Source organism: Rhipicephalus microplus, chromosome 4 (genome assembly GCF_043290135.1).
Source record: "Rhipicephalus microplus isolate Deutch F79 chromosome 4, USDA_Rmic, whole genome shotgun sequence".
Classification (NCBI taxonomy): Eukaryota; Metazoa; Arthropoda; class Arachnida; order Ixodida; family Ixodidae; genus Rhipicephalus; species Rhipicephalus microplus.
The window spans coordinates 127,696,333-127,721,393 of record NC_134703.1 but is presented as its reverse complement, the minus strand read 5'-3'; the positions used below and the strand labels follow the sequence as shown (position 1 = coordinate 127,721,393).

The window sequence follows — 25,061 nt, the reverse complement described above, 5'->3', positions numbered from 1 at the left end:
GCGTTGGGATTGGTTAAATCGGTAACCTACTTTGTGCCAGGCATAACTGTATATTTCGCATGTGCAGGTTCCTAAAGGCGTGCCGAAGCTGACGCATATATGTAAAAAAGAAAAAACTGAGTTGCCACTCTGCATGATGTCTGGCTGTCTTTCACGCCGTTATCAATGCTTCGCTGCAACTTTCGCTTAAAATGTGGGCGAAGGCGAAATGTGGATCAATAGTTAAGGAAAATGCAGGGAGCCACAATAATAAACAGAAGTTGAATAAGAAACTCAAACTTAACTGAATATAGTACGCTGCTACGATTACCAGCGATTATCATCAAGATTGCATCAATGTTTCGCTGCTTCTCGTTGAACGCTTTAGTTCACCATGTTTGTTTCGTATTTATGTGCTGTACAACACAATGCTGAGAAAAGATGCCGGGTTGTTAGCCAAGATAGTTTAAGCAAACTATATTCAAGAACGCCGGTATGCTTTTAGTTTTTTATTATATATAATGTTTGATAGGAACCATCCTCTTGAATCACTCTTGCTTTTTTTTTTCAATGGTGCAAGTCAGCATTTTACTTTCCAGAAACAAAAAAAAAAGACAAGTATAAGTCGTACTATTTTGATTAGGTAGCTCTATTCTTCTCCATCGTTAGGAAGCAAAAAGATTGTTATTTTTTTTCCTTTTTGTCATCCATGCACAGACGTAGCAGATGGTTGTAAATGAAACAAGCATGTTTTTCTTTCTTTACTGCTGGATTCGTTCTGCTTTAAAAAAAAACTATTTGTCGTATACTCGTTCGCCTCGGTAGATAAGCTATGGTGCTCATCTACTGACCCGGAGGTCGCGGGTTCGATTCCGGCCGTGGCGGTCACATTTCGACAGAGACAAAATGATAGAAACCGGTGCGCTGTACGTTCGATGTGAGTGCACGAGAAAGTACACCGGATGCTCTAAATTTCCGGAGACCTCCATTACGGCGTCCCTCGTAAGCACATCATGGTTTTGGGACGTAAAGCACCTTAAGTTATAATTCGGCGTACACTCTAGATATTGTAGTAGATCTTTGCGATTTCAACGGCCAGCTTGAATTCTAGTCCTGCAGATTATGCAAGGAGTATCCTGGTCACGTCATGCGGGACTTGGACTTTCAGTTCAATGCAGCGCGGAAATTACTGCTAGCCAAAATGAAAAAAAAAAATCACAGAAAATTGGCTTGCCAAGGGAGATGTTTATGTGCTGTTAGGCCTAGATCCCCGGTGAACTTAAATAAACTGTGCTAAAGGGATCCGACTTTGCATCCGCGTACTGATGAAGTCAACGATTGGTGTTATATCACGGGTAATCATGAATGCTGATGCGGGCCTTAAGTATACCCTTGTGACATGAAAGATCTGGGACGAAATTAGCGACGGCTTACCTCCGTAAGTGCCCTCTTCCATTGGGCAGCCGCTTTGTCTAATCATATGCCCGTCATCGCCATTGGCTAACACGAGTGCCTACGAGGAGTCGTAGCGTAATTTGCGGTGAAAATATATATCCTGACTGTTTTTCTTTTGTTTAGTGAGGACGTTTCATGCTTGACTTTATACGATACGTATATCATGAAGTTCAGCCACTTATTACTGAGCCTTTTTTTTTTGTAATTTGGCAAGCTCCACGCTTTACAACACTTGAACCACATTATGCACTCAACTATTCCGTGCAGTAGAGTGGAGTCGCGAAATGCGGCCACGGAATGGCTCGCCAGGCATTTCTCGTCCGTTTATAATGAAGCCCCGCGGTTTCAGCTCACTCATCAATTGTCATCTCAAGAGTCACTTATCAGTCGATATCTCAAAAGGGTGCATATATCTGGCCCTGTGTCGAGGTGGAAATCTGATCGGCAAATGCGCTAACGACTTGAAGCCGTACTTATTATGATGCTCACATGGATTCCATTGCGTAATTCGAAGAAGCTTACGGCAGTGTATTTGTCCCAGTGTTGATAACGACATTTATTAACTGCCTGAATGCTTCCAATTATCCTAACATAAGGTAAATTGCTTGTGTTTTTTTTTTCTTTCTGTATTTACCTGCCCATAAAACATGTCTCGAATTATCGCCCGATTTCTCTTTACTGCACCACATCGAAGATTCGTGGGCCGGCTCCTCACAACGTATATTTATTGCGATAAATTGTTGATTCCAACACGAACTTCGTGCCAGTGGATCAACTATCATGAGTCTTGGTATATTCAGAACGCAGATCTCCATGTCCTCACTTCGGAGAGGCCAAGTTGACAGCATGTATACGGCGACCGCAGCAAGGCTTTGGACGTAGTCAACCGCTGGCTGCTTAAGCTTAAATTTATGCACTTTGATGTCGCCCTTTCAGTTGCAAATCTCTTCTGGAGTTATTTTCTAAATACATCTTGTAAACTATAGAAGGCCAGACGTGTTCTGTGTACAAGACATCTGTAGTGAAGTCTTTGAAAGGTCCCTGGTAGGACCACTCTTCCGTTTTAACTAGGTTTCTTCCGCCATACAGAATTATTCTTTTCCTGTATGTCTCAGTGACATGGAGATAACAAAGAAAATTCATTTGGTTAGCTATTACGTTATCGTGAAGCCAGATTTGTATTCTAAATTAGGCGCTATCAATAGCCTGTCTCTGAACACTATACGAAGGCCAAAGCCAGGATCGTCCCTCGCGAAACTCGACGCGTGTAATTTTTATACTCTGTGAATTCCGTATATCGTTACATATAACTTTTACGACAAGTGAACTCATAGTAGCTAGTTCCGCGTATAATAAGCGGACTTGGCTTCTTTTTTTGCTTGTAGTTGCTTGTAGAACTTTCCAGTCACTGTTCGCCCTTTCCGGGGCTTATTTGCACTGCCCCAGCAAATATAGTTGCTTTAGTGATCACCACGGTCATGCACCAATGCGCGTCTGTCGTTCACTAATAGCGTGTTTGTCGATGACTAGTTCTCTGTCAAGAGGGGGCGAAGACTCAATGGGGCACCCCGACCCCACGTCTTACAAAGTTAGTGTATACGGGGCAGATGTTGAACCTCTCTTGACCCCCCTCCCCCGTGTGGTCGCCTATAGACGAGCGTTGGAGTCCAACATACGTTCGGGGAACCGACAGGTGACGATGGCAATCGTGCCTTCAACTGAATGGAGACTGCCCTGTAGACAATATAATGAAAGATCCCGCCACATTCACGAATTGAATGACGATGAGCTGGTGAAGCTTCGGAGGTAAATCTGGTAAACCGTCAATCCTCCGTACATTTTGTCCACTTGTTCATCATCATGTAAAGACGTGAGAAACCTAACTTCGTGCGCTTGGCTGCAGCATCCCTCGCCGCACCGCCTCTGCAGGATCCGCTTGCCTGTGCTTGCGTGCCGCCGCCGCTTTGCAGGCTCTCCGGGTCAGCTTGTCTCAGTGCTTTGTTCATTGCTGCTCTGTCTTGGTTCTTCTTTGTTACAGTCGTACATTGCTTGCTTGCCTGCACTCACGCATTTCGTTATTATTCTCCGTCTCTTTAATAATATTTGTTGCGGTTTAATGTCCCAAATCGGGATATACAATTGAGGGACGCCGTATGCGACGTCCCTCATTACCATATCTTGATTTGGGACGTTGATTTCTGAGGAGACGCTGCTTGAGAACGCAAGCGGCACCATCATGGCTTCACCATTGGCAAGATTTTGGGTGCATGGAACCACGCATACAAGTTAATGCAACGAATATGCTCAATCGATTAAGACACGGATGTGACTCACCGTCTGTGATGTTAAGCACATAACTGCCGTTTTGTCGATGACATGAGTGACATTTGTCTCCCTTTCTCTCTTTATCTCTCTAACTTTTATTCCCCTTACCTTCTGCCCAGTGCAAGGTAGCCTACCAGGCTCAGCCATGGTTAACCTTCCTGTCTCTCTTTCATCCTTATTCTCTCTCTCTCTCTCTCTCTCTCTTTTAATCTCTGAAAATCTCGACCACCTGGGGTTATATAACGTGCGCCTAAATCTAAGCGCACGGGCCTCTCGTATAATCTTTATTTTACTAATGACATAGCATCGGCTTTAGATCGCGGCTCACTTGTGCATTGCATTTTTCTTGACTTTCAAAAAGCTTTCGATAAAGTACCTCACCAATTACTCCTCCTGAAAATTAGTGCCTTAAACATTGACCCGAACATTCTTAAATGGATTGAATGCTTTCTGACTAATCGCACTCAGTTTGTAACAACTAATGGCTATAACTCACCTCTTTCTAAAGTAACATCCGGCGTACCCCAAGGTTCCGTATTAGGCCCTTTACTCTTTCTTATATATATTAATGATCTCCCAGACAGCATTAACTCCGCTATAAGGTTATTTGCAGATGATTGTGTAATTTACCGCGAAATAAACAATGAATATGATAACCAATTTCTACAGTCAGACCTTGACACTGTCTCAACCTGGTGCAATAAATGGCTTATGACTCTCAACTCTAACAAATCTAAATGCATGTCAATAACCCGGCGATCTATTTCTCCCCCCTGTACCTACAGAATTAACGCCGTTCCCCTCCAGCATGTCTCTTCATATAAGTACCTCGGCGTTTACATTACCAACAATCTATCTTGGCACACGCATGTTACCTACATCTGTAATAACGCTAACCGAACGCTAGGATACTTACGCCGCAACTTTTCTCGCGCTCCGCTGTCCCTCAAAATTCTATTATACCGATCACTAATTCGCCCAAAGCTTGAGTACGCGTCCGCTATATGGGATCCCGTGCAGCAAAATTTAATTAACGCGTTAGAATCTGTTCAGAACCGCTCAGTTCGGTTCATTTGTTCTAATTATTCCCGTACTGCTAGCATATCAGAAATGAAATCTAACCTTGACCTACCCAATTTAACTGTCCGGAGGAAACTGGCGCGACTGCATTTTTTTCATAAGATATTTTTTCACAATCCATCAATGAAGCGAGACCTCATTTCACAACCGTCATACCACTCGATCATCGCGCATTGATCATCAGCATAAGGTTGCCATTCCGTTTTGCCGCACCAAATTCTTTTCAGCAGCCTTCTTACCGAAAACAGCCGCCGATTGGAACCACCTTCCCTCTTCCGTTGTATCAATAACAGACCCTTTGTTATTCAAGACTGCAATTTCTCAGCAATGCTTGTAACTATACGCAGTTTCCATTATCTATCTTTGTCTTGTATGTGCTTGAATTCTTATACATTTTTAGTTGACTTATGTTGCCTTCCTGATTTGCACATCTGATACTTGTTTCTTTATTTTGTCCTTTTTTCTTGTGTGTTATATATGTTGTACCCACCCCCTCTGTAATGCCCTACGGGCCCTGAGGGTATTCTAATAAATAAATAAATAAATCGCCTGTCGGTGTGTTTCGTCACTTTAACTCTTTGTTACCGCGCCGATAGAACGTGATCATCAGTGATTCGAAAGCGCCGAGGGAGAATTTAGTAATATGGCGGCTCCTACCCACTATATAGTAGTTGGGCCACACAGCATATTCTGTAAGCACTCATGCATCGTTTTCAGCATAGTTCGTTTTTTTGGGGGGGAGGGGGGGAGGTGAAGGGTGCCTGAGCGGCGATGATATTCAACAGCGCCTCAGAGACAGCGGTACGCGTGGTTTGTTCGCGAAAATAGATGTCGTAGCGAGACGCTCTCAAAAATGTCCTTTGCACGATGCTGTTGCATATAGTTATTTTTGTGCTGTATGTAGTAAAAGTGACGCTGAGAGAGATGTCAAATCGTGTAAATATTGTTCCGATGGTTAAAAAAAGTAGTTTGAAGCTTGCACTGAGCCTCGCGATGTTCGACACACACTGAAGCAGATCGGTCTCATGTTTCCTTATTGGTTCATCTCGGCAGAGCCTTTGCTTAAATTGTTACTTGAACTTCACTTCAACTTGGCTGTAGTGATGATGCAAGATTGCTTGAATTTGGTTGTCACTGCATGCCACCTTGTTTCTTTCTACACGAGTGACCCATGACTGCGTTTGGTTAGGCGCGACCTGTACATTGGCTCTCATTACCACAATGTATCGTGTGATGGTGGTGTGACTATGGTGGTGTGACTATTGCCTTCCCCACTTTTAATGGGCCAGTTACTCAATCTATGTGGCCCATAGCCGGTAATGATGACGAAAGGTTTTTGGTACAAGGATGATTCACTAAGCATCTTCGCTTTTAAAACCCGTAGAACGAGCCCGAATCTTTGTCAGGTGTTCACGAGTACGTTTCACTTTTGGGCGCATTGGTCTTTATGCTGAATGAAATGTCAAGATAATGCTGGTACAACTATATTGTCTATGAGTATAGTTTTTCAGTTGTACATTGGTGAATAATTGGTGGCATCCTTTTAAGCAGCAGAGAGCGGTGCGCAGCGCAAGGAGGGAACCCGCCTGTGATCTAATTAGTGTTGCGGATTTATGTGTCACTAGGAAAAATGGCGTTTGTGGCAGTTTTTCACAGCGGAAATACTAAACACCATTTGTGTTAACAAAAATGAGCATGCTTGATTGTAAGCTCTGTAGCCGGAGTTATATATATATATATATATATATATATATATATATATATATATATATATATATATATATTGTAAGCACATTCCAAGCATTTGATCGTTCTCACTTGCACATACCCATCATCATCGTTCTCACTTGCACATACCCATCATCATCGTCCTCTCTCTTGGTGTGGTTCTGAGCGGAGCCAGACATCGCAGAATAAACGCTTCTGCTCGCCCTGCCTGCTCGCCGTACCTAGTCTGCCTGCGTCTTTCAGAGTGGTGGAGGTGCTGGGTAAGATCCCGACGTCCTCCTACGTTCATTTCCCACCTGGAGCTCCGATCTGGTCGCCGATTGCACCCAGCCACCCACACAGGTATGCAGACATCGGACCTAACGCCTAGCCCTAACGCTACAGCCCCTACGCCGGCGGCTGCCCGCTCTTCATCTACTGTCACCAGCCCTCAGCGCGAACCGCCCGTGTTCGCGGGTCTTCGCGGTGACGACGTCGAGGAATGGCTTGACCTTTACAACCGTGTGGGTTCAGCCAATCGATGGACCGAAGCAGAGAAACTGAGCTACCTTCCTTTCTATTTGACCAGCGTAGCCAAAACCTGGTATTTTAATCACGAAACTGACTTCGTTGATTGGTCGACCTTTGCCAACAAACTGCGACAAATATTCGGATGCTCATCGGGTCGTTCCGAAGCCGCGAAACAGAAGCTGGCTGTGCGTCTACAACTGGCACATGAGTCGTACACTTCGTATATCGAGGATGTTTTGGCCCTCTGTCGCCGTGCGAATAAAGACATGACGGAAGATGAGCGCGTTCGCCACATCCTTAAAGGAATCGGCCCAATCGCATTCAACGCCTTGGCTGTTGGCAATCCCGCTACGGTTAACGACGTCATTTCGACATGCCAACGCCTTGACCAGTTGCAGTCCCTTCGGCTTCAACAAGACAGTGATCCACGCCTGATGCCTCCCTCTGAATTAAAAACCCTTATCCGCACAATCATCCGGGAAGAACTTCGAGACCTTGAACAGCAGCGGTCCACTGTCGCCTCCGCTCCGTCTCCACCATTCGACCTGCGGAATCTTGTTAAGCAGGAGTTAGCGGCAATGGCGACACCGACATCCCCGGTCGCTCCGCCAGCACGCCCGATGCCCACATACGCCGATGTGACGCCCAGGTCGACACCGGCAGCACCGGTTGTTCAAACGGTAATGCCCACATATGCGGAGATCGCTGCGATTCCGCCTGCTCCCGGGGCATCTAGCTCTACGGATACTGCCAGTAGCCATTTGGCTGCTATGCGAGGTGGAATGACTGCTGCACCCTTGTATCCTCAGTGGCGTCAATCCCGTCCTGTTTGCTTTTACTGCGGTATACGAGGCCACATTTCTCGTTACTGCCGTCGCCGCCAGCAAGAGGAACGACGAGGCTATGCTGAGTTCGAACGAGACCGGTTCCGAAGACCAGATCTTTATGCTCCAGACACCTACCCGTCCGCGCAGTACCGGTCTCCGTCTCCTCCAGTGTCCCCTCGTCAACATCAGGAATACCGCTCCTCCAGACGACGCTCTCCATCGCCCTATCGCCGCTCCGCATCGCCGCTTCGTCCAATCATCTCCCGTCCTGTTGACCAATCTTCGGAAAACTAAGGATTGCAGTTTTTGGAGGGAAAACTGCGTCCCGTCGACCAACAAAAATACCTCCTGTTCGCCCAGCTAATATGTTGTCAGTGATTATTGAAGGTATTCCTGTGCAAGCTCTCGTTGACACCGGTGCAACCACTTCTGTTTTGCGTAGTGACTTGTGCTCGCGCCTCCGTAAAGTCAGAACGCCCTATGTGGGACCTGTGTTGCGTGGGGCAAATAACGTGCTGATTCAACCTGACGGACAGTGTACGGCTCGTGTTTCTATTGATGGTATACGTCACCACATCGAGATGATTGTGTTGCCCACGTGCATTCATGAACTTATCCTTGGTTGGGACTTTCTGCATTCTGCTTCCGCTGTTATATCCTTTAAAGAGAACGTCATTCACATAACGGATACAACGGATGCGCCCATTCCAGTTTCATCACCCTCGATCTCCAACTTGGTCATTGTTGAAGACTGCGTCCTGCACCCTGGTCACGAACACGTGATAGCTGTCGCATCTACCCAAGTAACCGACGGTGATGCACTTGTGGCTCCTTCGTTTCGCTGCACCTCCCGTGGAATTCTCGTCGCCTGTGCTTACAATGTGCTTACAATATATATATATATATATATATATATATATATATATATATATATATATATATATATATATATATATATATATATATAGTGTAACGGATGAGACATGGCGTCAGTCAGAACACCAGTTTATTCTGACCCTTCGTCTTCCTCATCTTCCTTGCCCACATTCCCCTGTGAAGCGTCACACGTTTCCCCCTCCCTCCGTGAGAGCGTCAACTTATTGGGACAATAGTAGCGACGCAGTTTGTTGACGTGCACAATATCAGTAGTTCTGCTTAACGGAGCTACGCATCGATCGATCTCATAGTTCACAGGAGAGACTCTGCGAGGAATTGTGTAAGGTCCTTCCATGACTGAACTGAGTTTTCCTTTGTTCGGGTGCCAAGGTGTTTCGTAGAGGACCAATTCACCAGGTTGGAGATCTTGTGGTAGGAATTTTTTGTCGTAGATTATCTTGTTCTTCTCATGATAGGCAAGCGTGTTCTTGATTGCACTTTTCCTTGCTTCTTGCACACTCTCCATTGGTGCGTATAAAATTGTGTCGTATGAAGGAATTCCATACATTAGGTACGATGGTGGATATCGTGTTACTTCATGTGGGGTTCTGTTGTATTCATCGACAACATCCGAAAGATGTTTGACCCAAGACTTCTGTGGCTGCTCATTCATTTCGCACTTTAGCCGGGTTACAATAGTCTGATTTGTACGTTCGTTCATGCCATTACATTGAGGGTGTTGGGAGGATGTGAACAATTGGTGGACACCATTGCGTTTTAGAAACTGCTTGAATTTTCCAGCTGTGAAAGCTGGTCCACGATCAGATAGGAACTTCTTGGGTTTTCCTGCTGCAAAGATGGCGGTGATGCACAAAATGTATGCGTCACAAGTTTCGTTCTTGTGGGGAAATGCCCAGACATACCGCGTAGCGTGGTCGATCGCCAAGTGAATAAACTTCTTTGTCGAGCCATATCCTGAAAAGCCACCTATAGTGTCCATTGCTAAAAGATCAAAGGGTTGTTCTGCAGGTGGTAGTGACTCTAGAGATCCGAATCTCTTGGTTTTCGGCTTCTTGCAACGCTGACATATGTCACAGTGGCGCACGTAGGATGAAACGTCTGTGATGATTTCCGGCCAATAGTAGGATGATGACAACAAGCCCAGAGTTTTCTTTACTCCGACGTGTCCGAACTGACAGTGTGCTTTCTGCAGAAGGCTCAGTCGAAGCTTGAGAGGAACATACACTTTGCGAATTCCTTTACGTGTCACGATAGTGACCCCGTTTTCCGTTGTGTACTTGCAGCGAGGGTGGTCATCCTGGTAAGTTTGAAGTTCTGGTAATGAAAGGAGTTGAACCATATATATAGGGCTTCGCGAAAATGCGTCTGCCTCGATGTTTTCGCTGCCTTTTTGATGTCGAATGTTAACGTCATACATCGACAGCTTCAAAGACCATCGAAAGAGACGGCCATGTGGGTTTTTTATGTTTCTGAGCCATTGTAAAGCAGCATGATCGGTGACAACAGTGAATGGTCGTCCATGTAGGTAGCAGTGCCACTTGTCAACAGCGTCAATTATAGCGAGGCATTCGAGCTCTGTAATGGCATAATTTAATTCGTGCGCGAGTAGCTTACGCGAGTGATAGGCAACGGGGTGTTCTTTACCATCATGATCTCTTTGCTTCAGAACTGCACCTACGCCTACGTTAGATGCGTCGCAATAAAGAATGCATGGTTTCTCGCAAGAAAAAATTCGTAAAATGGGTTCTTTGGTCAGACAGTATTTCATGTTCTCAAAGGCTTGTTCACATGAGGAATCCCATTCCCATGGTGTGTCCTTCTTCAACAGCTTCGTAAGTGGGAAAACTATGTCACTGAAGTGCGGTATAAACTGGCGGTAAACGTTGGTGGTGCCTAAAAAACGCTGAAGTTCTTTCGGGGATTTCGGTCTTGGGAATCGCAATACAGCTTCTATGTTTTTTCGTATAGGCGACACTGTACCGTGCGACACTCTGTGACCCAGATATTCAATAGAATCTTGGGCAAAATGACATTTCTTCAATTTAAGTTTTATATTCTCCATTTTTAGGGCATGCAATAGAGCTTGGAGGTGCTGTAGGTGCTCAGTAAATGTGTCGGAGAAGACTACGATATCATCAAAATAATTAACGACATTCTTTAAGTTATGTTTTCTGATAACTGATTTCACAGCTCTTCCGAATGTAGCAGGAGCATTTCTCAAACCGAAAGGCATAACAAGCCACTCATAATGACCATTCGGTGTGACAAAAGCTGTTTTTGGGATGTCCTCTGGGTTCATTTTGACATGCCAATAGCCTGATCTGATATCCAATGTTGAAAAATATTTCGATTTTCCCAGGTAGTCTAGAACATCGTCTATACGCGGAATAGGTTGGTAGTCGGGCACAGTGACAGAGTTAAGCTTTCGATAATCAATGCATAAACGTTTGCATCCTTCACCTTTTTTCTCTGCAAGAATGACTGGAGCCGCGTATGGGGAAAAAGATGGACGCACTACACCTTGCTTGAGAAGTAAGTCCACTTGCTTGGCAATTTCCTCTTTGTCTGCCAGGGAGCATCGATACGGTGGTCTGTGGATAGGCACGTTGTTGCTGAGGGCAATGCAGTGTCGTTCCTCCGCGATATATCCGAAGTCCATCTGAGACTTTGAGAAAATGTCTTCGTAACTGTGAAGCACCTCTCTCAAAGCAGCTTGTTGCGATGGTGGAAGGTGCGTGACATCAACGGTTTGGAGAGGGGTTGTATCGGCGCTGAAGACACACTTTTGTGTTTGAAAGGAATTATGCAAAGCTTTGTTGTCTTGAAACAAAGTCATCGTGTTTAAATCCAGTGATAGGTTGAAAAGGAGGCGTTGTCCAGGCCTAGCAAGAATTCAGTCTTCATGCCTGGTAGAACGTGTGCTTGGACTGCCCGCTTTAACTTCCCTATTTCCAACTGTATGTGTACGCGGCCCAAAGTTTTTTGTGGTTGAGATGACTTGTTGGACACTAATGCATGTATCCTTGAGCAACTGCAGCTTGAGTTTTTTGAACACAACTTCATTGATACAGGTAATAGTCGCTCCTGTATCTAGAGTTGCGTTTACCATGTGTCCGTTCACAAGTGCACCAAAACGTATTAATGAGCCTTTGGGCCGCCCTCTTGGTTTCCCTGGTTGTCAGTTAGAGCAGACACCATTTCACGACGAGGGCACTCATTGTGCCAGTGAAACTGATTCGGCAAACCAGCAGATGCACAATGTCGGCACTCACTGTGAGGGGTGCGCATCAATCCTGTAGGGAGCCATGGTCGCGTAGAATGAGGCTCTCGACGCATGAGCTGCCGTTTTGACGAGTGTTGGGAAGCATCTCTGTGGACAGAGTCTTCCGCTTGAAGTGCAGCAGCAAGCCACTTGGCTGGGGTGGTGAGCGTCAATCCAGCAAGGCGCCTTTCGATCTCTTCAGGTACACCATCAGTCAATCCTGATACTATGTGAACGTCTTTTAAGTCTGCGAGGCGACCAAGGTGTGTCTTCTCTTCATAGTAGTGCCTGATGCGCTGTTCTCTTTTGAGCCTGCAGTGTATGAATTGGCGGAAAGGGTCGCTAACAGGTGCAGAAAATCGTGATATCATGCTTGTTTTGATGCCTTCCCACGTATCTTCTGCGTCGAAAATCTCGGTGAGGTACCAGCGGAATGCCTCACCTCCCAGGTACTCGCTGATGCAGTCGATGCGATCTCGTTCGGACCAGCTGACGTTGCGCGCCTTCGTTTCGAAGAGGTGCAACCACTTGTCAACAGGGACGTCGTCTTCAGCTCCGGTGTATTTCGGCAGGCTGATCATCTTCTTTGGTGGGCTCATGATGTTGCTGCGGTAGATCCTGTCGACTTAGTGTAACGGATGAGACATGGCGTCAGTCAGAACACCAGTTTATTCTGACCCTTCGTCTTCCTCATCTTCCTTGCCCACATTCCCCTGTGAAGCGTCACACACACACACACACACACACACACACATATATATATATATATATATATATATATATATATACACAGCTTGTGCGTTTCAGGCTTGGTTCGGCCTATTTCGATAGTTGAAATGTGAAGACTTCTTTTTTGGAGCTTATACGTTCAGAATAGTTTCATTGTGTGTGGTTGAGTCATACTTTAGGATGTTTTAGTGCCGTGCTCAGTGTGTTCAGTGGTAAATTTAGTTATCTGAATATTTCTTGTGGTATATTTAGCAAATTTGCTGAATATATGCGGCTCAACATCAAACTTATTCTTCTTAACTGTGTTCATTCTACTACTCTGTTTAAACAACTTGTAGCATAGAAAATATAACCGTGCAACCTGATAGAGTAATGTAGTTTTCACTTGGCAAAAAAAAAAAAATCGTAACTGCATCATTCGAAACTACCTAACACATTTTTATATTTCACATTATTTTTTTTTTCATTCTGCGGGCAGAACAGTCAAATTATTTTGTAATATTGTTGTACTATGAATATGGTTGCATGTTGTCCCCAAAATTAGTTTATTAATTTAATACTATGAAAAACTGCATTAACAGTATCATATTAATATGTAATTTTAATCTGTATAATCATATTGACGGTAAAACAATTCCTAAAACATACAAAATGTAGATAATTTTTTCATGGTAACGGTACTGTTGAGAAGTGCGGGTATGATAAATTGACCGACCTCATTCGACTCATGTGATTCTAAAGTGCTTGAATACTACTGTTACAAAAATGGTCGTTTAGGAGGACTCCTGTTTACCCCGATTTTACTGTGACTTCTGTTTGATAATTATTATAATAACTGTAATGTACCCTGTATTTGAAATTCAGTATGAATTCAGTCTTTACATTTTGTCACTTGTGTACGTGTGACTTCCTTTAGAAAGTCGAAATGAATTATGTGTTTGTTTGATGCTTTATTCTAATGATAAGGATGTGCTCTGGACGCGCTCAGGGTACGAATGCTATTCATTTGCGCTGTGTACTTGTTTCATGGCGTGCAATTTTTCACCGTGTTGCATGGCGTGTCGTTGCACTGCATCGCACCGTATACTGCACCGTCTTGCGCCGTGATTTATGAGAGACGGCGAAAGCTGTATTGATGTGAACATAGTGATACGTACCGTATAGCCAAGCAGCCGAAGTTGAGAGACATTCATAGCATCGCAAACTACTTTCTCCCTTTCTCGCGCCCCGATATGTCTGCATTTACGAGTGCGATGAGTCTGATGACCTTGAAGTTCACGCATATACTGGCCTTCCCCGCGCAGGTATCAACGACTGGTGGTGCGCGTCGCTTCATTCAGCAACTGAGTATTTCGAGGTTTGCCAGATTAAATGATAAGCGGCAGCTGAACATTCGCGAATATGTACTGAAAGCCTTGCTTTACTTTTTTTTTCCTTAGTCGCCCGGTCTGTATCACTGGCCGTGAGTTGTATACATGGGAAGTTGCTGTGATGCAAGCACCTAGGGGCTTTTATCTTATTCGAGGCACGTGTCCAAGAAATTCATGAAATGTTTTAAATTTGGCAGCATTTCTGACATGATTTATTACACATTTTACAAAGGTTCTTTTAACAAACGACCTGTCTCGTAAAGAAATTCGGAAGAGAAGGCACCTTGTAGGTTACCATGCCTGTCAAGTGCGGCAGTTCGTGGTCGATTAGGTGGCGTAAAAGCCACTGAAATGAAGTAATGAGCTCTGCCATGTTTCTAAATTACGCTTCTGCCAAAGTATAGTCTTCGCTGTGAGATAAGTTTTCGTAAGCCAGAAGAAGATTGGTGGTATGGGGTGAAGGAGGAGAAGGGTATGAAATCCAAGTGGCAACATAGCCAGAAGATTTCATTCCAGGACGCATTTTTGTGCCTGCCGCATGAATTTGACTGTTTGTTATGAAGGGATGATTGGATTTCGCAATATAGAATATGTATAGATATATTTCCCCAAAACGTTGGATAACCTTTTTGAAATGAGCAATCAGTGATGGTCAAACAAAACATAGGGTCATTTGATGCTTTTGTAACTATACTTTGCGCAGCTTATGCGTACCTAAATATTTTTATTGTAGAGGACCTCAGCAGTATCTTCACTTTTTTCTGCAGGTGACACCTCCCTGCGCCTGCTGTTAGACCCATCCGTCTGGATGGTTGGGCTGTGGAGTCGCATTTATCAGGGAGCCCTGATGCTGTTGCAAGCACTAAATTGTTCCATCGCACTCGCTCTGACCCAAGTGTTCTAGCTGCCGGCCACAAGGAAGGCACTGCTGTTGTACTTGAAGCCGGGGCACATTGCCAAGGTAGGTCTTCAACACTAAGCTCCTTGCTTTATATAAGGCTCAATTGCAAACATAAAGTCAAGACACCGAGACACATAGTCCTTGAAGACTCGCCAACGTTTATATAGGCTTTCTGTGTTCCTTGTCATGGTGCAAAGTGAAAATGTGTTCTTGATAAATGTGTGTACGAGTATTTCTAAACTCGCCCAGTAAAACGTAATTACACCTATTGCGTTGTCAACACATCAACTTCCTGTCCGATGTGTTCCTTAAAGTGGGTAGATGTGCATGCTGTAGTTGACTTTGTCCATTGTGTAGCTGAAGTTGCGTTATGAGGTATCGATTCTTAATATTATTCCCTTGTGTAGACGCCCCACAGCTCCTGCACCGAACACTTGAGCATTTCTTACTGCAAACACTAAATGTTTCGCTCATTATATTGTGCATTGTGCTACTTTTGAATTATAGAGTTTATGATTCAACTGTTGAACAGTGCCATTTTAGTCCTCTATAGTTTGCTACTGAAGGTCTCATGCTTCAGAGAAAACTAAACAATGAATCCTGATTTATTGAAACGAGGGAACCATGATTTGCATATAAAAAGAGAGATTTGTTGCATCAGAGGCGTTATACTATGCCATTACCGCACATATTAGGTTATGCTAGCTAAGAAAACTTAGTGCGCAGTGTCATCAAACCCCACTTAATAGCATTTACATACAACAGTATTTTAAGCCCTTTTTATATAAATGACAAAGCTGCCAGCTTGCTCTTAAAAGCGCAGCCTCTATAGTTTCATTTTTCACAGTTCATGTTATGACAGGCACATCAGGTACTTGAAGCAATCCTCTTTCTGTGCATACACCAGTTTCCCTTCATCTGCGATGCTGTTTATTGTTAAATTGCGCACACTCATGATTTATCCACTTCACCTACAAACACCAACGCCCACAATACTTCCAGTATTGCTCCTACACTATTTACACGGTTTAAAATTGCCGAGTTGAAATTATGCTCCTACCTGTCGAAGCGGTTGCAGAGTTAATGAGCTTTTTAAACACAATGTGACATCGTTCATGACACGTCATAGAGCGTTCATCAATGGCGGTACGATCTCATAACTATGCGCTTATATGTAAAGTCGATTCTACATGCTGTTAGCGCTGTAAAATAAACGTGGTATATTTTTTATGTCTATGGCAAGTTTAATTAACACTTGCACGCTCACAATATGATTGAAAAAGAATAATGCTACTGCACATCTGTTGGAGTTTATTCATCTTGAAAACATTAGACACACAACCCCTTCCTAGAAAAAAGCTATCACCAACACTATCTGGGGTTGAAGATTATCTGAAAAATGGAACACGTAATGTTGCACATGTGATGTTGCAGCATCGATGACGTTGCCCCCATAAGTAGCCGTGACTATGTAACTTTTGTCTGTATAGGAGTAGAGCAGTATTTTGATAGGGCACCGTACACTCGTTATGACTAAAAAGCAGATGAACATCCCAATATTTGCTTGAACCATCAGTTAGATGTTATTGCCAACAACAAAAATGCGCATTTTGCCACCTGTAACCAAGGCTTGCCGACGCAGCATATATAAATTCCCAGCAGGTCGAAAGCTTCCTGCCAACTGCCATGGTGTTTAGCTGAAGGGTTTAACCAGACCATTTTTTCAGGGGAGGGGGGAAGGGGGATCTGGTCTTGTGGATGTTTGTATGAGTGCACGCATATTTGCACACACAAAGTAAAATTTCGAAGGGGGGGGGGGCTTAATCCCTCAAAACACCTCCTTGCTACACTACTAATAGTAATTGCTGGTGTTCAATGTCCCAAAACCAAAATATGTATAAAAGGTACGCTGTAGTGGAAAGCTCCGCAAATGACGTCCACCTTGGGTTCTTCAAGGGACACCTAAATATAAATACGGCTTAAGCAGACCACAGATCGCGGGATGCAATGCCGCGACCTGTGGGTCAGCAGTCCGCACCTTAGCCACTAGACCACTGCGGCAGGTCTGGTTACAACGCTGCTTCACTAAGATCTGGCCTCCCTTAGCTTGCTGTCTACGTGTATGGCATACATTGCAGAACTATATCACTGATTACCTCATCCTTTCATTGGCATACGCAGTTCCTAAACTTTTATCACGAAACTCTTTTGTTCCGGTGTCCACCACGGCTCCGCTGACGTACTTCCGCCATGGAAGTGACGTCGAAAATGTATATTAAGAGATCGCAAAGAAAGAAAGCGGTAGGCAAGTATCTGTCGCGCCGAATCGAACAAGCAACCGGTCGATTGCCCGCGCGCGGCGCTAACTGGTACGCCACAGAGCGTACGTTGTCTGTGATGCTAACGGCAAGCCATTTATATACACCATATACCATTTGTCAATCCTCAGAGCTTCGAAACTTTGGCGCGTTTTCGTTATCAGTGGCGAGATAACGTGACAGGCTCGCGTTAGGCGTGCTCTAAAGGTCGTCGCCTTCGCCATGCGCCGTCTTCACGGAGCGTGGTCTCTCCTGCGCGCGCGCTTATCAGACACGTAATTCGGGAGAGGACGAAAGTCACTTCGCACGCTGCCACGGCAGCGTTTACGGAAGAGCGCGCTGCTAACACACGACGAAAGAACTGTGACAGTTCGCGCTTGTTCTGTGTATTCCGATTTCGTGCGTGCTTTATACTTGAAGTGTGTGCTTGAAGCTTTGAGCTTCTTGCTGTTCCTAACGTGAATACGCCATTTGTTGGTGCTGCTGAAACAACGCACGATACACGCTCAACTACCTTTGTAAAAGCATGTTTCGCTTTCGTGTTATACCGATTCCTCTATAGGGGGATCAGCCACATTTTTTTTTACATCAATACGATGGTGCCTATTATTGTTTGTAAGATTACTCACCATTTATTTCCATCCCTCAATTCACCGTCTTTCGTTTAGCGTGCTCGTTCACCATCGCAACATGTCGGCACCTGCAAAGTAAAAGTATTCTTTTCATTACTGTTTTTAAGATGCCGTTACTCGGCTTGTTAGATTGTTCTTCACATAATCTTGTACCGCATATCTTTCAGATAATTCAAAGCTGTTCCCTTTTCTCATACAGATTTCTCTTTTTGCTCCATGAGTACCTCGCCGCCATAATGCACTGCTTTGACTTCTTTGTGTGATAATTCTACAGCACTGCAAACTCTAGTTATCTAGCCTTATCGGATTTGTATTCATTAGCTTAGTCGAAAAGTTTAAATGGAAAGTCATACATTGTTGCCCCAGCTGCACAACTTTGGTCAACAAATGATTCACTTGAAAGCACTATGCACTCACATCCCTCGAGCATACCATTATGTTATGCACCTTAACATTAAGATTACAGCAGTTCGTTAAGAATTGAAGCTTTAGGTATAGTCGGTCTAGTTATATTCCACTTGCAGGTGAACAGCAGATGAATGTGGCGCTGAATGACGCACCTTATCAATATTATCGTCAAGCCATCCCAGGAATAAATTCGGTTTTCTTCCGATGTCTGTTGGCGATGCACAAAAAATAACCGAATTTGTAATAATAGTTGACTGCTCATGGCCACAAAAACGTAACCGTTATAGAAGTCAAGACATATTACACCGTTTGCCGCGTTACACAAAAGATTGGCCAAAGCAATTTCCATTTGATCTGTATAATACTCGATTCCGACTGATTCGGAAAGAAGGCTGGATTCGTGAAAGATGTCCAACAAGTAATCACGTGCAGTCCATTAGTAAGGTGATAGACAAATGTATGGAATATAGCCAGCCTCATTATAAGAACTATTTTATAGCTACGAAAATGCACTTTAGTATAAGCAGCTGCATGCCATGAAAACATCGTGCGAATAATGCTCTAGCAGTCATTTAAAATAATGGCCACCTACATTAATAGCTGTTAATTCTCATTAAGAAATATTTTTGTCAAGGAGACAACATGTACATGCCATTCAGTACAGCTTTAGAAGTATTCGAGCTGTCAGACTGTCAGAAATCGAGACTATCACCAGTAGCAAAATGACTGAGCGTCTTAGACAACTGATTGCTATGCAGCAAAGGTAAACGTGATGTAATGACTGACAACGGGACACGAATTCGTGGTTAATGGTGATGCTTCAAGAATCGATACACGAGAAAGTTTATCTTAGCAACTTACCGCACAAACACCGTCCGTAAAAAGAAATTTACTATCCATAAAAATAAAAGTGCATTTGACGGGCCCATAGTGGGTATCACGGCTTTAAATTTTATGACCTGAATCCTAAAGGGCCCGTAAACCGCCTCCGGTATTTTTTTCGAACTTTTCAAGCAAGCACGCGCAACGCGTGCAGAATGCCGTCGCGATCAACGATTGTGCACGTGACAGTGCTGTACGAACCGACGGCGTGCCACAAACTCCAAGAAACAATCCCTCCTTTTTTTCCGGGCCTTTCGTGCCTTTAAGTCCGTGTGACGCGTCGTTCGAATTGTCTTTGACGCGCCGATACAAATATGCTGTGAAACAAGAGCCTACGACTTCCGGTCAGTCTGCGATGACCGGCGCCATAGTAGCAATGGCCAGTGACTACGTTCACTATGGACACCGCTAACTCAAGCTAATCGCTCTGTAGTTTCATTATTTCAACGTTTCACCAGCCTTGGACGCTTTGGGGAAATGCGCACCAGCCCTGGTAAATTACCCTAAAATCGGTCATTTCAGAAGTTGGTAATCGACATCATCTGATCGAATGTCATTACGTTTACACGTGTGGCAGAACCCCTTCTCCCTCCCCCTCCCCCAAAATAAAGTAGTGTCATTCAGGAACTTCAGACCTTAAATACTGCATGCCATTTCTGGTGCCCGTGTGACATGAAAAAAAAAAAGTGAGTCTATTTTATCAGTCATTCCATTTCTACTTCTTCTGTAGAAAATCCAGACCAAATGCCTCAAATAGTTCATTTTTTTTAATTCACTATCGAGTTTAAAAGCTTCCATTATATTCTGTTCATGGTAATGTGGTTATCGCGTAAGTAACGAGATCTCCTCCTCTTTAGATATCAAAGGCAATCTTTGAGCCTATTAGCATATCAGGGCAATCATAGCACTTCTTTGTGTGTTTTTGGCTGTAAGTTTAGGAAACAGTTCGTTTTAGTCAGTTCCCGTTACTGATTTTATTGTTCTAGCTACCAAGCTGTCTATGCCTCCTCTTTCAATAATGTGGTACAAAATATTCAAAAATTACTTCAGCCCATCCTGCCCTCCTCTTCCAGGCTGTACAACCGTACACCAAGAAACACTATTGCCCTTTTCTCCTGCCATCGCGACTTTCGCTCTGAAATGTCACATCACTATTATATACTCAAACGGGTGGCGTATACGACCCTTTGCCTTCACTGCTTTCGGCTCTTACCGCACAACTAACTTGCATGACAATGGCTGGCCTCTTCTTTAATCCTAGCGGACCCTGCAATGCACACAGTTCGCATTATGTCAATCAAGAATACGACCCTATTCGTTACGACCTCGCACGCTAAAGTTACTACTCAAGCGACTCTGCGCAAAAGGAAAAGGAAGCGCTGGACAGTGTGTTTGAAGGGGAGGGGGGGGGGGGAGTTTAGAAGAGGGAGAAAAAAAGCGAGGAAGCTCGAAACCGTACATTAAACAGACCCGCGGAGCCAGTGTACTGTGATAACTGTCACACTTTATATCAAAATAGTTTTACAGCTAAAGTTTTTCTGTGAATCCTACAGTTCCGCCGGAGTCGTATCCTCCGTTGATGAAATGAAGTGACTTGGTACCGTTTTATAGAGAAGTCTACTTTTCAATTAGTTCCTTGCAAGGTTAGTTGTGACCCGCCTCAGTGGTCGAGTACGCCAAGGCACTCACTCGGCTGCTGACCCGCAAGTCGCGGGATCGAATCCCGGCTGCGGCGGCCGCATTTCCGATGAAGGCGAAATTGCTCGAGGGTCGTGTGCTTTATAAGTTCATGCTGAAGAACCCTAGGTGGTCCAAATTTCCAGAGCCCTGCACCGCGACGTCTCTCACAATCGTGTGGTGGTTTTGAGACGTTAAAGCCCAACAATTATTATTAGGGCCATCTGTGTGTAGACGTGGCTCTCCTGATTTAGCTCGCTTTATATGTATACATTAAGTATGTTTTGCACTGTTTTTGTGGTTCCATCTATCAAGCTGTGTTTGCTTGTTGTTGTTTTTTTCAACGTGGGAGAGCACATTGAGGAATTGCCTCAAACCAGCCACTTACCCAGACTTCACAAATGTAACAAAATAACGACTGAAAAATAAAGCCAAAAAATTTGCTTAGTTTTGTTTCAAAGAAAATTAGACTCCATTGCATGAAATAAGTTACACATAATAATGGAAAATAATTGAGCGTGTTAACAGTGACTTCACCTTAGCGTCCCAAAACCACCATATGGTTATAAAAGACGAGGTAGGGGAAGGCTCCGGAAATTTCTAACACGTGGGGTTCTCTAAAGCGCACCTGAATCTAAGCACATGGACCTCGATCAGGCAATTTCGCCTTCATCGAAAAATGCGGCCGCCGCCGCCAACAGCGAAATTTCACGGGCCATTCTAATTCAGCTATACATTTACCGTGAGTGTCTTCAAAGTACATTAATGGTGGAGGGTACGAGAAGTTCTGTAATGAATGAACGTTTCAGGCTTTTGCGACATACGCATGAGCTGGCTTAAGACGGATGGCGACTACACTGGTTCGATGTGTTCGGATGCACAGCAGACTATACTGTATAACTGCCGCATCTGTGAGCCAGCACTCGCCTGGGCTCGAAAACAAGAGAAATCAGTTACTACGTCTGTGCCTCACCCCATTAATTTCTTTGCACGCAACACCGAGACAACCGCAAAGATTACCTGTTATTCTTTTTAGTGGGCCCTACATGTATTGACCCGGATGCAACAGTTATTAATGACGCACCTTTACACTCTTCTGGAGAGTCGCACTTATTGCGGCTTTCCGAAGAGTGCCTATTGAAAAAGAGTTATTCATGTGGGGACATACAATATTTACTTCTTTTTGTTTTAGAGTTTACGACATAGTGTTTTAATAAAGTGTTGCCCCGAAGCAATATTGCCATGTAATCTTTATTTTTGTAATGCGCACAAAAAACGGCGTGATATCAAGCGGAAGATTCTCTCTGAAACTAATTGAGGAACATATATCTGAAGCGGTGGAAATCAATGTTATTAAATACGGAGCATTTCTCCGCGTACTGCAAGCACATTTGGCGTCTATCTACGTATATATATTTCTATAGCTGCTTACGTCTGGGTTCTCGCGTGATCAGCCGCTTAACTTGGCCTGAACCAAAATCAGCCTGGAAAGGTAACATGGTTTGATGAACATGACGCGCCGGTCAGGATATGAATAATCTCACAAATCAGTCGCGCACGCCGTTAAACACTTTCTGCCAGACAGTGGCACACACCTGTGGGTATAGGTATGTGCCGCTGGCATGCCAGTATGTGGCACATGTCATTGACACTCTGTATCTACACAGGAAAGGTAATAGAACACGTGGGTAATTTTAATGCGCGAGCGTTAAGAAAAAGCTGACATCGGGAGCACTGACCCGAACAGCGCAAGGAATAAATTTCAGGGTCCCTGCGGTAATCGAGCCCAGGTATCCTGCGTGGTAATCAACTACTGTATACCAACCACACAGCCACGCCATATTTCGAAATTATTTTCCAAATAGACCCTAATGTTCGTGAAACGTCAATCTTGGTTACCAGTGCCGGTAATCTAATTTTATAAACATTACATGTGTGCTCCTATGATGCAGCCTCTACGTCGGGTTAACGTCAATTGTAATTAGGGATTTACGCAGTAGTGTCCAGGGCTATAACCATCCTCGTGGGCACCAGCTCTTCTTATCAGCTTATGGTGTTGCTAATACTCGTGTTCCTGTTGGCATCGTTGTACAAGTGCAAACAACAGGTTTTATATGAACACGTACAGCAGTTTCGCTATTATCTTTGAAAATGGTAACACGCTCACCTTCCCTTCGCATGCCTTGCTTCACTTAACGTCGACCCCCCCGCGGTGGTCTAGTGGCTAAGGTACTCGGCTGCTGACCCGCAGGTCGCGGGTTCATATCCCGGCTGCGGCAGCTGCATTTCCGATGGAGGCAGAAATGTCGAGGCCCGTGTGCTCAGATTTGGGTGCACGTTAAAGAACCCCAGGTGGTCAAAATTTCCGGTGCCCTCCACTACGGCGTCTCTCATAATCATATGGTGGTTTTGGGACGTTAAACCCCAGAAATCAATCAATCACTTAACGTCGAGTCTGAAGGTACATGAGATTTGACGATTTTTTTTCTTATCTTTTTGATTGCCACTGACAGATATGGAATGAGCATAAAACCATATACAACAATAAAGGACTTTGAATTTAGACTGTATCTAAAGCAAGAAACAACTCTATACAGACCACAGGTGAACAATTTTCACGACTGTCATAAATTTAATCACTCAAGTGATTGTGGAAAGTGGCTCACGATTAAAAAAGGCACCGTAAATAATTCTATAACTGGTCGCGCATCACGCATCAGTTATTACTGCGTCATTTTTTTATTATTACTTGTTATCACTATATGTCTTCAAGCATTCACACGTTAACGGCCTTAAGCCACGCCTGCCCTGCAATTGACAAATCGTAGAAGGAATTCGCGATACCTTCTTCTTTTAGGTATGCCTCGACGGGGAACATTACTGAGCCGTCGGGTATAAGTTGGTGAGCTAATATAGGGGACTAGACTCGGGTTCCGCATTCTGACGCGGCGGTGGCAATTAGATGGGAAGTTAAATGTCTACTGTCATTTAGAGGGACACTAAAGAGAGACAATGGTTTGGTTTAGATTGACAAAGGGCACTCTGAGGACTCTAGTGTCGTTCGTTTCACTGTCATAAGCTCGTGATCAGCAGAGAAAATGAAGGCTGAAATTTCATCTTTAAATTTCGCGCTGAAATCTCAACGCGTGACTTCAGAAATTTCAAATTTAACTTCAACACAAAATTTTTTTATGCCCGAGTCCACGGATATGACGTAGAATATTTACTAACACGATTGCAAAAGGGGAAAAACGAGAAGGGAAAGTTACGCAACAGGCGCCGTAACAGCGACCTCGCGCTCCTGAGCGCGTGACGCTAACCACTACACCACAGAGAAACCTTTCTCCAACATAATAACGGCAAGCCATTTATATACACCATGTACCGCTGGCGGTCCTCCAAGCTCGGAAACTTCAGCGCGTTTTAGTAATCAGTTGTGAGATGGCACTACAGGCGCGCGCGCTCCAAAAAGATCGTCGTGCCGTGCCACCCGCGCGGCGCTGTGCGCGCGCGCCTCCACATGGCGTGGTAAAAGAGCGTATGGATGTTCTCCGGCGTGGTGGCTCACTCGCGCCCACATATCTCGGGATTCCGGTGCTTTGTACATCTTGTGCTTCCACCGGAAGTTTGCTCCGAAATTACAGTAGTTAAACAGCGCGAACGTCAATTCACTCGCTGCCGCGGCCGCGTTTACAAAATAAGCGCGCTGCTCGCACACAATGTAAGGATTGCGCTCGTCCTGTGTACGTTTATTTCCAGCGCGCTTGCTGCTCGAGGTGTGCGCGGCAGCTTTCGAGCTACTTACCGTTCTTCGCGTGACATTGAAATTTGTATACTGCAACATCCATTCCTTCACCCTTGTGGCGAAACAATGCACAATAATTCAGCAACCAGCTCTGCGAAGACACGTTTCATTTACATTTTATAGCGATTCCTGAAAGAGAGAGCAACGACGTTTTTGTTTTCGTATTTTCGTGACATTGGCTCAATGAAATTTTCTGAAACTTTGTCTGCTAGGTCTATGGCACCCACAGATGTCAATGTGCTGCATTTTATCAATTAGAAGCTACGTAAAGGACCC

General features: G+C 44.4%; 1 long non-coding RNA gene across 1 annotated transcript in view; it reads right to left on the bottom strand.

The window, feature by feature from the left end:
• The window catches only part of LOC142814605 (uncharacterized), a 163,774-nt gene that overhangs the window by 29,284 nt on the left and 109,429 nt on the right, over nucleotides 1-25,061 (bottom strand). Inside the window, exon 2 of the long non-coding RNA XR_012894965.1 lies at nucleotides 18,011-18,081. This is a non-coding gene — a long non-coding RNA (uncharacterized LOC142814605). The remainder of the gene's footprint in view (nucleotides 1-18,010; nucleotides 18,082-25,061) is intronic.